Below are 12,096 nucleotides of genomic sequence, written 5' to 3'. Positions count from 1 at the left end.
CAGTGAAATCTCATCTTGATAATTTTAACTTACGGTAATAGATTCTATTGAAATTTTGTCCAAATTATACAAGAGTTCAGCATTTGAAAACTATAATTAATGCAAGTTGAACTGAATTTTATAATAAATGTATCCAAATATCAGTGAATTTATTCCAAATACTAAAGAACAAACAAAAGAATTTGGAAAATATTGAGTAATGGGGCTTAAAATGATATTTTTAACTCCTAAAAAGAATTTATTTTTAAAAGTATTTATATACTAATTTATTTTTGTTCTTTTTTAGTGTTTTTTTTTTTCTCAACATATTGTCCTTCAGAGGAAAAGAATTAAGTATAAGTAAAAATACGGGACTAGTTCAACTGGTAAGGGAAAACTGAGGAGCCTTGCTTTATTATCATGTTATTTAGATCACTTATGTATTCAAGAATATCTTTAAGAATATTTTTCACGTATATAACTCTAATCTCTTTTTCGAATTCTTTTTTCTTCCTTCTAGAACTGCTTTTGATTAGGGCTATAATTTTTCTAAATTATTTACTTTTCACTTCTGGATCTAGGTATAATTATAATCCTTTAAGTCTTCGGAGGAATAAGACTTGATTTTGTTGACTATCCCATTATCTAAGCTTTTAGCTTCTTGCCTTATCAGTTCTGCGATGGTCCATCATGCTGTGCATTACTATCTTGCTTTTTTTTGTTTGTTTGTTTGTTTCTTTGTCTTTTCTTTTTTCTTTTCTTTCTTTTTTTTTTTTTTTAGAATTACATTGTGTATTTTTACTTCAGGTGAATTCTGTAATAAAAATATATAATAAAAATTCCATGATAGTCACAAAATAGTCACATGTTAAGGTACTAGGGACTAAAGTTGGGTGATAATAACTGTTGTGGAATAGTAGGCTCTATTAAGCTATCAACAAAAGTGGAAGATACACTCTCATGTCAATAAGTGGCCATTTATGTATGTAAGTTCTAATAGGTAGAAATAAAAAAAGGTTTTGATTTACCTAACATGTATGAACTGTATCATGCAAGACAAAAGTAATGAGAAAAAAATTCTAGAAAGCGTGAAGTGTTTTAGCACAATAATTCAAACACATTTGAAGAGAAAAAAAAATGTGCACAAAAAAGTGCACAAATGTGACTTTCTAAATATATACTATGAATAATCATATTCCAGAGAGAAATAATAATCAGATTTCTAGAGTGTAGAAAGGAAAAAAATATTTAAAATAATTAATACTTCAATTTATTATAAGATAAGTCACCATTTATTTTAAAATTTGAAAGTACTGCTCCTGGTTTTCAAAATGATACTTTAGAATAAGGATATATAGTTACTAAATATAGCAGCTTGATTTTTTTTCTGAAACGGTACTTCTCAGTTTCAATGAGACACACAATTTTGAGAATGATTCAAGTACAACCAAGCTCTTGCAGAGTTTCGTGGTTATTATAGGTCTTCAACATTGCTGGAAACAGCAGGTGAGGATTTAGATAATTTTCTATGGCAGCAAGTGGATATAAAAATTAAAAAAGAAAAGGTAAGGATGAAGCTGACAAACTAGATGATTTGTTTCACTTTCAATTAACACTCAGCAAATTTTGTGAAATTATTGAACGTTTTTCAATATTAAATTTTGTTTTTTAAATGTTTCAAAAATCTTAATTAATTTGTTATTATTACCCATCTATATTTCACTCTCCCTTTGTTCTTTCTTGTATGTTTTAACTCACATCCTGGAAAAAAGGGAGGAAATGAATTGCAGTGTTTGGCAAATATTATTTTAGGCATGTTGATAGAAAGTCATTATCAATTGTCCTTTATGCTTTCAACCATGTGTTAAAAGTATTTTAAAGTTTATCAGTGCTTACTGTATCCAAGAAAGAGAAAACACTTTCCTTTAAAAAGACTTGTACTCATTAAAATTAATAATTTTAGGGCCACCTGGGTGGCTCAGTTGGTTAAGCTTCCGACTTGGTTCAGGTCATTATCTCGCAGTTTATGAGTTCTGACAGCTCAGAGCCTGGAGTCTGCTTCGGATTCTGTGACTCCCTCTCTCTGCCTCTCCCCTGCTCATGCTCTGTCTCTGTCTGTCTCTCAAAACATAAATAAACGTTAAAACATTTTTAATTAATAATTTTATAACATAATTTTGTTTCACTTGTCTGCTGAATTTGTACATTTGGTGATTCTTAATATTCATACAACTAAATAAATAAACACAATATCTAAAAAGTATTTGGTAGGGGCTCCTGGGTGGCTCAGTCTGTTGAAAGACTAACTTTGACCCAGATTATGATCTCATGGCTCATGAGTTTGAGCCCCACATCTGCATCAGGCTGGCTGTTGTCAAAGCAGAGCCCAGTTTGGATCCTCTGTCTTCCTCTATCTCTCTGTTCCTCCTTTGCTCGAGCTTTCTTCCCCAAAAATAAATTTAAAAAAATTAAAAAAAAATTAAAAAGTATTCTGTAAAGTTTTGTTAGCACAATATCTGGGTTTTACATTTTGACAAAATTAGTTTTCCCTAGAATGTAACTTACCTACTGGGTTGTAGATTTCAGACATATTGCACTGAATAATGAATGTTAATCAAGAGTGCTGATATTATGTAAATATAAGTAGTTTATACCTGTTGATGACAGATATCTAGGAAATAAAAAAAATCATGAGAAGACTAATGAGGAAAAACAAAGAAAATATGTACAACTGGGACATTTCTTTTTTTTTATTTTTTATTTATTTATTTATTTTTATTTTTATTTATTTTATTTCAGGGAGAGGGACAGAGAGAAAGAGAGCAGGGAATGGGCAGAGAGAGCAGGAGAGAGAATCTTAATCTTAAAAGCAGGCTCTGCAAACAAGAAGGGGCTTGATCTCATAATGGTGAGATTGTGACCTGAGGCAAAATCAGGCAAAATTTTGACAACCCAAAGTCATTTTAAAATAAGGAAATGTGAAAGAATACAGTGAGTTTTCTAAATCTCCCAACATTTTGAACTCCAGCTACGTCTAATACTTTCAATACTGAAATTTCTGTGACTCTTTTGGGTTCATCAGATCGCACATGATTTAGCTCTCAATGGAGCTTCTTTAAACTATTGGTTATCCTTCTGCCAAACTGGAAAGATGACATAGAACAAGTGAGATCTCCTCTGCTCTGGGCCTCTGCATCACAATCACTGCCTAATACACGTTCCCTATATTCTCACCACACATGCTGTGCCAGGGTCATATTGTGTTATATTTAGTTGTATGCACACCTATTTCCAACAGTGGGATCAACAAGGCCATGCTTTTAAGTTTAAATGGCAATGACTGAAAATTTTAGCTCTCTGTGTGTCTTGTAATATCAACATCAGAACCACTACTGGGAAAAATATATAGATAAGATTAAACTAATGTTAATAAAAAAGTGATAAACTTAAAGGGCCAATTACTGTGGAGAATTTCGAGGAGAAAAAGTGGTTTTGATACTACAACAAGGAATACTGCTTAAAAGAGGCTCGGGGCGCCTGGGTGGCTCAGTCGGTTAAGTGTCCGACTTTGGCTCAGGTCATGATCTTGCGGTTCGTGAGTTCAAGCCCCCCATGGGGCTCTGTGCCGACATCTCAGAGCCTGGAACCTGTTTCAGATTCTGTGTCTCCCTCTCTCTCTCTGACCCTCCCCCGTTCATGTTCTGTCTCTCTCTGTCTCAAAAATAAATAAACATTAAAAAAAAATTAAAAGAGGCAGCATTTCAGGTGGACCTTATACATGAAATTCATTAATTTTCAGGGTGGAATTTTAGATATGGATTACTTGTTTTAGCTGCCATTAGTCATTTTCATATTCTAGCCTCAAAGGAAAAAACAATAACATGTCAGCCAGCCTTTATAAACTATGGTTATACACGGACAAGAAGATGGAACTTTCCTTTTATATTGCTTCCTCTTCAATTGTTATAATGATATAATTTCAGAAACAGTTTCCAATAAAGTTATTCAGTGTTATTTTATAAATTTATGATAATGAGGCACAATTTTCATTAAATTGCATTACTAGGTCAATAATATTACTTGATATGCTGTAAATACAGGTTCAGACATAGGGAGCATATTAATTCCCAGAAAATGCATACCTGATTGTGAGCTAAAAGGTAAAAATGGTGATACAACATTAATGTACAAAAATCTGTTGCATTTCTATATACTGATAGTGAAGTAGCAGAAGGAGAAATTAAGAAAATAGTCCCACTTACATTTGCATCAAAAAGATGCAATGTATTGTATATACCTAGGAATAAACTTAACCAAGAAGGTAAAAGATCTGTGCTCCAAACACTATAAAACATTGATGGAAGAAATTAAAGATGACACAAACAAATGGAAAGATACTCCATGATCAAGGTTTGGAAGAAACAATATTGTTAAAATGTTCATTAAAAGAGCAAAAATGGAATAGAGTTGAAATTTATTACGACTGTTGTTTTTGTTGTTGTTTGATATGTCTTTTAGTAACAGTTGTTCAGTTTGAAACATTGTGTGACTAGCACATGTCCATAAGTGAACATTCTGTGATGAGGACATGTTTGACATTTCTATTCATTTTCTAAATTACAACTAATATGTGAAAATTAGATGTTCCTTAGTAAAGATTCTCTCTCTCTCTCTCTCTCTCTCTCTCTCTCTCTCTCTTTCAGTCTCTCTGTTTCTATCTGTCTCTGTCTCTTTCTCTCTCTCTATATATAAATACATATATATATATATATATATTTAATGTCACATTTAAGGATGTTGCTAAGAGTTATCACTTCTTCAGAAGTAAATATGATCATTTTTTTGCCTGCTTATTTGGACATTTGAATAAGGAAAAGATTGCTTTACCGAAAAATTAAAAATTATGCAACAAAACTTACTTCATCCTGTGAACTTGCAAAGCACTATTTTCACATGCAGTCTTTTTTTCTTTCCCTTTAAGTGATACCCCTTTTTTTTAAATCGAAGTATTGTTGACACCCAATGCTACTGTAGTTTCAGGTGTGTGACACAGTAATTGGACAAGTCTATACCTTGTGTGTCCATGCAATCTTTACGCGGTGGGTTTTAACTGAGGGGTAAAAGTTATTGATGTACCTCGATACCTCTATAGACATCTATAGATATGCCAAATCCATAAATATGCCAACCCTTTTTAATTAATGTTTGAAAAAAATTCTGTAACAATTCTAGATACATAATATTATCATGTCCACTAGCAGCTGGAACATTGAATTAAGTGAGATTAATTAAATCGTACACCAAATTATTAAGAAAAAGAAAGTATTACACAAAATAAGTACTGTTCTTAAATTGCTGTGAATAAAAGCTCTGAAACAGAGGGTAAATTTAAAACAACATGCTCCAGTGCATCTCCTAGATGTCTGTTGGACCATGCAAAACCTCTTCTTAGTGAATATATAAATGAGCAAAGTCAGGAAATAAACTATTCTACTCAGTGCCAGAGTGCTCAAGAACAACCATGTGGAGAATGCAATGAAACAGAATCCAATTTAATTTCTTCAGCTGAGTTGCCAATAAAATATGTTTTCCAAGTGTATACCTCAAGACAGAAAGCCCAACAGCCTCTTCTCCAGTTGACTATGTTCAGTGTATATTATCTGTAACTTTCCTCACTTTATATCCAGCATCTCAAACTGGATTTACAATCTCTCAAGTAGGCTGTACTTTCGTTTATCTGGAGTACGTATCGTAAAATCATGCATTGAGTAGGTGTTCTATAGATATCTACTGATTCTGTGTGAAAAAAAAAATTCTACTTTATCTGAGTGGAATATTGTTCTATGATAAAAAACAAACAAACAAACAAACAAACAAAGTATACCACATTGGAAAAATGGTATTATGCATAAACACCAAGTGAATTATTTTTTTCAAGTTTCAAGTGTATTCTCTGTGACCTATTTAATTCTCTAAGTCTGTGATTTGGCTAAGAAATAATTACCCAGTGTTGTCTATATTTTATTCTTATAGTACCATTTGATTCAAAAGTCTATTTTCTTGAATTAAGTATTCAATGCACACTCCAACTCCTGCAAATGATGAGTAGATTTTTTTTTTTTTTTTTGGCAGGCTTGCCTAGGTAGTTTTAAAAATGAATCCAGCCATTGACTGGTGTGTTTTAATTGCCATAATTTGAATAATTAATTCTATGTTTAGAAAATGAGTTCAAGGTGGTGTGTGATTAACCATGTTTAATGAAGTCATTACCTGATTAAAAAGCATTTCATGCCCATGACTGATTATATCCAAATGCTAATCAATTTGATTTAAATTGTCTCTATATATTTGAATTTGTTACAGTTTTGTGTTATACCTACTGTGATGAAAACTACATTGATATTCTATTGTGGGTTATTGTCTATACTTTTGGACTTCCTATTTCTAGAAGTACAGTATAGGAAACAGTGTTTCAATTCCACTAGCAACAACATCTGCAGAAAATGTTCTTGGCTTAGGAAGTGATTTCATTTTGGAAAGTAGAGCTTTTAATAGAAGGGACTAGTTTGATTAAGAAGAGAGCTCTTTAGTGATAAATTAGATGGCTGAATTTCTGAGGGGTTTTCTTATATATTAACTCAAGCTCTTAGTCTCCAAAACCAGAACATGTCAACCTTTCCATGTGGCCTCGAGACAGTGAATGATTTTAAAGAAAAGACATTTGAAGTATTTTTAATAATAGATTTCAAGAGCATGAAGAGATTTTTTTTTTTTAGACGACAGGTACCAGCTTTTTTTTCTTCTATACTGAGCACAGAACAAGGGAAAATGCAACTAAACTAAGAAGTGAGGTATTTTGGTTCTTAGGATTGCTTTGGAAGTATAAATTAACTCTCTTGTGTGTAAAAATGCATTGCTGAGGTTAGACTATGATCCTACTTTGTAGAAAACTTTAAAAGTTGCATAATTTCTCATGTGATTGAGTTATAATATGTGACTTCCTGCCTGAAGTAGTCAATAGCTTTCCAAAGTTGCTTCCTTCAGCAAGCAATCTTTTAGTGCTGTGGGATACCATTTTCATATTTTCAGTACAAATCAGGTTTCAAAAAACAAGCCATTGTTTATGCTATAAATTCAGCTGTATGGACATCTTTGACATCTGCAGCAAATAAGTGCATACCTACTTATATACATACATACACATGCGTACCTGTATGATGCAATGTTCTTCCACTATATTTTTTTTTCTTCCACTATACTTTAAAAAATGTGTTTCATTCTACAAATTTTCACATCTGAGGATAATAGGTTCTTCAATGGTTATTAAGACACTGTTGCTATTGGCCGATGGACAAAAGACAAATATATTTTCAAGAGAAATATGCTTTGGATTTGTCGCATAATGCATGTGAAGACTTTGCAAATGCATAAGCAGATCAAGGTTTTTCAGTCTTGGCACTAACGACATTTTGGGCGGGATAATTCTCTGTGGTGAGGAACTTCCCTGCGGGTGCTTCAATGGTTAGCAACATCCCTGGCCTTTATCCAACCTATACCAGTAGCATCCCTCCCAGCAAGTCATGATGGTAAAAAAAATGACTCCAGACATTGTCAAATGTTGAAATGTTGTCTGAAGGGTGGGGGACATGGTGGCAGTGATGACAAAAGTGCCCTCAGTTGGAAGCCAATGAAGTAGATAATGACGAGTCTATATCAGCACGGGTTTTGATGATATTTATAAACATAAACTGATGATTGCCAGTTATTGTATGATAATTCATGTAAGGCAATGAAACTAATGCAGTCTCTAGCATATAAGCTCACTCAAGAAGCACTTTTGTAAAAGTGAAAAAATGGAAAAATTAATTAACATTAAAGTGAATAAGTGAAGTAGAAGAAAAGTAAAAATTCCAAAGAATACTACAATCTGAAGGATATTCCTTAAAAGGTACTGATAAAGTTTGTATGCGTCACTGTTCGGCTCCAAAATCGATCAGCTTAAATGATCTTTATTTCTTGTGCATAAAGACAAACATAAAGACATGTAAACGAAGCCAAACTGAATTTATTTTTCAAATTTCTCTAAGCTTTATAAATTTCCTAGATGTTTCAACATAGTCAAAAGTAATTTGAATTTTTAACCATGCTTTACATTTTCAACTATTAAACAGTCTTAATACATTTTCACAATAATGATAAAATTGATTTTCTTTTCCCCTTTTCCTTGATTATTCCCTTCTTGGCAGTGGCTACCAGTAACGTGAGGTACACAGATGTGACTGATAATAGGAAGGAACATGGATTCATGATCATATGTCTGCCAACTCATTTTTTTAAAACCACATTTTTTTTTCCAAGCAGGAGTCTAGCTTTCTACATTTCTAAGAATATCTTCCTTAATACCTTAGGGAAGATCATATTAGTGATTCTTAAAATGACCAAAGCTGACATTCTCCCAGGTTGAAGTTCATTATATTCAGAGGATTTTTTCGTCTATGAAAATGTGCATTACCTAGGAAGTGGTCTAAATTTTTAAAAATGGAAGATAGAGGTATTTAAAGCCACCTTTAAGTCATCTGTCATCTTGGCTGTCACCACCTTCACATCTGAGACCACCATACACCCGCCATTCTTAGTAGGCTCACCCTTATGGTGAGATCATTCAAGCCATGTGAACCTTACACAATCACCAGTACAAAATCATGATCCAAATAAACATTGTTTTAAGGTACCATGTTTTGAGATGGTTTGTTACACTATCAAAGCTGGCTATATATAATGTCCTAAATAGCAAAGTATAGTAAAATTAAGTGTACATAACATTCTTTTGATTAAGAATTATTATATTTTTAATCAAGAGACTGATAAAAATAATTGAACCTCCCAAGAATGTGTCACTTATTTATAACTTAAGCAGTCTTAATAGAGTATAACACCAATTAATACTTTACAGAATTATAGTTCCCAGAAAACCACATAATTCCATTAGACCTAAAAAAAAAAAACTATCCAAAAAGAAGCACATTAATTTCTAAGAATGAATAACTGCAATGTAAGTAGATATGTACATACATTACTATGAAATATAGTCAATATTTATTAAATGTTAACGTTCAGATATAGCAGGGATCTATGAATATTAAAATTTTTGATATTAATCAGTGTTGTTTTGCACAACTTTACAATCTTAGAATGACTATCATCTGATATAGTTTGATAGCTCAAATATTTTCTGCTCCATTTAAAATAATCAAACCAGGGGCGCCTGGGTGGCGCAGTCGGTTAAGCGTCCGACTTCAGCCAGGTCACGATCTCGCGGTCCGTGAGTTCGAGCCCCGCGTCAGCTCTGGGCTGATGGCTCAGAGCCTGGAGCCTGTTTCCAATTCTGTGTCTCCCTCTCTCTCTGCCCCTCCCCCGTTCATGCTCTGTCTCTCTCTGTCCCAAAAATAAAATAAAAAACGTTGAAAATAATCAAACCAGTATTTTCCTTGTTTTATTTGCTCACAAGTACTTATAAACTAGAAATATTTAAACAAATAAAACAGTCTGAGGATCATCTGGAAATTCTGTCACTACGTATGAGTAAAAGAAACATACACAGGTAAGTTTATTCTTGAAACTATAGTAATATATAATGGAAGCATTTTCAAATCCAAGAATGTTATTTCTCTATGAAATTTGAAATAGACATATTATTAATAAATGGATATTACTAACATATTGACAGGATGCACATCCTTTATCATCAATCCCTTCATAATATTTAGAGTCTTAGGCTTTGGTGAAAGTATAAAAGAAACTACCTTCATAAGGCACAGTATAAAAAAGCAATATTTCAATTCATTTGGCTTTAAAAAAAATTGAATTAAGGCAGTGCAAAGCACTATATATTTAAAGTATATATTTAATATAATGAAGGAAAAAAATTATTAATTATGTCCACACACTGGTGAAAGAAAGAATAATGTCCTAAGAATTAGTTGAAAAAGTATGTTCTCATGGAGTAGAAAATATTCTTTTTTTATTAATAACTTTTATGTTTTAGATCAGTTCTACTTTTTTTAGCTCAGTTTTAGATACACAGCAAAGCTGAGCAGAAAGTAAAGAGTTTCCATAACCCTAGTATCAACATCCCACATCAGAGTGGTACATTTGTTACAACTGATGAACCTAATTTGATACATCATTATCCCTCAAAATTCATAGTTTACATCAAGGTCATTCTTGGCGTTTTATAGGCAAACCATATTGTTTTTTTAAAAAATTTTAATGTTTATTTATTTTTTAAAAGACATAGAGACAGAATGCAAGCAGGGGAGGGGCAGAGAGAGAGCGGGACAGAGAATCCTAAGCAGGCTTCAGGCTCTGAGCTGTCCGCGCAGAGCCTGATGTGGAGCTCAAACTCGTGAACCACAAGATCATGACCTGAGATGAAGTTGGGCACTTAGCTGACTGAGCCACCCAGGCACCCTATTTTATTCTGCTTCACTTTGTTGCATTTCACAGACATTTCCTTTTTTACAAATTAGAGGTTTGTGGCAATCCTGTGTCAAGCAAGTCTATCTGTACCATTTTCCCAACAGCACTTGCTGACCTCATGTCTCCCTGCCACATTTTGGTAATTTTCACAATAATTTAAACTTTCATTATTATCATATTTGCTATGGTGGTCAGTGATCGGAGATCTTTGATGTTACTAGTTTAACTGTTTTGTGCCATAGTCGAGTCCATATGACAGCCAAGTTAATCAATAAGTGTTGTTGTGTTCTGACTGCTCCACCAATGACTGTTCACCTGCCTCTTCCTCTCCTTGGGTCACCTTATTCCCTGAGACACAACAAAGTTGAAATTAGGCCCATGAATAACTCTATAAGGGTTTCTAAGTGTTCAAGTGAAAGGAAGAGTCATACATCTCTCACTTAAAATTTTTTTTAATTAATTTATTTATTTTGAGGGAGAGAGATTAAGCAAGAGAGGGGCAGGAAGAGAGGGAGAGAGAGAGAGCACCCTAAGCTGGCTCTGTGCTGTCAGTACAGAGCCTGACGCGGAGCTCAATTTCACAAACCGTGAGATCATGACCTGAGCTGAAACCAAAAGTTGGACATGTAACTAACTGAACCACCCAGGTACCCCCGTACGTCTCTCACTTTAAACCAGAAGTTAGAAATGATCAAGTTCAGTGAGGAAGACATGTTGATAGTCAAGATACACTGAAAGCTAGCCCTCTTGCATCAAACAGTTGGTGACATTGTGAATGCAAAGGAAAAGTTTTTGAAGGAAATTAAAAATGCTACTGCGGGGAACACATCAATGATAAGAAAGCAACGCAGCCTTCCTACAGATATGGAGAAGGTTTGGTGTTCTGGACAAAAGATCAAACCAGCTACAATATTCCCTTAAACAAAAGCCTAATGGAGAGCAAGTTCCTAACTGTCTTCAATTCTATAAAGGCTGAGAGAGGTGAGAAGAAAAGTTTGAAGCCAACAGATGTTGGGTGTTGAGTTTTAAGGAAAAAAAGTAATCTCCATAACATGAAAGTACATAATATAAAAAGTGAAGCAGCAGGTCTGGTGTAGAAGCTGCAGCAAGTTATCCAGAAGCTCTAGCTAAGATAGTTAATGACGGTGGCTACACTAAACAACATTTTTCCAATGTAGATGACACAGGCTTCTATTGGAAGAAGATGCCATCCAGGGCTTTCATAGCTAAAGAGGAGAAGTCAATTCCTGGCTTCAAAGTTTCAAAGGCCACTCTTCTGATGGATCTGGGCAAAGCAAATTGAAAAGCTTCTGGAAAGAATCTACTACTTTAGATGCCATTTGTGATTCCTTGGTAAAGAGGTTAAAATCCCAACATTGACTAGAGTGTGGAAGAAGTTGATTCCAAGCTTCATGGAAGACCTGGGGTTCAAGACTTCAGTGGAGAAAGTGACTGTAGATGTGGTGGAAATAGCAAGAGAACTAGAATTAGAAGTGGAGCCTGAAGGTGGGACTGGTTTGCTGCAGTCACATCACAAAAATGTAACAGATGAAGAATTGCTTCCTATGGATGAGCAAAAAAAGTGGTTTCTTGATATGGAACCTACTCCTGGTGAAGATGCTGTGAAGATCGTTGAAA

Source organism: Prionailurus bengalensis, chromosome B1 (genome assembly GCF_016509475.1).
Source record: "Prionailurus bengalensis isolate Pbe53 chromosome B1, Fcat_Pben_1.1_paternal_pri, whole genome shotgun sequence".
NCBI classification, from domain to species: domain Eukaryota; kingdom Metazoa; phylum Chordata; class Mammalia; order Carnivora; family Felidae; genus Prionailurus; species Prionailurus bengalensis.
The sequence above is the reverse complement of the archived record's forward strand: the minus strand, read 5'-3'. Positions refer to the sequence as shown.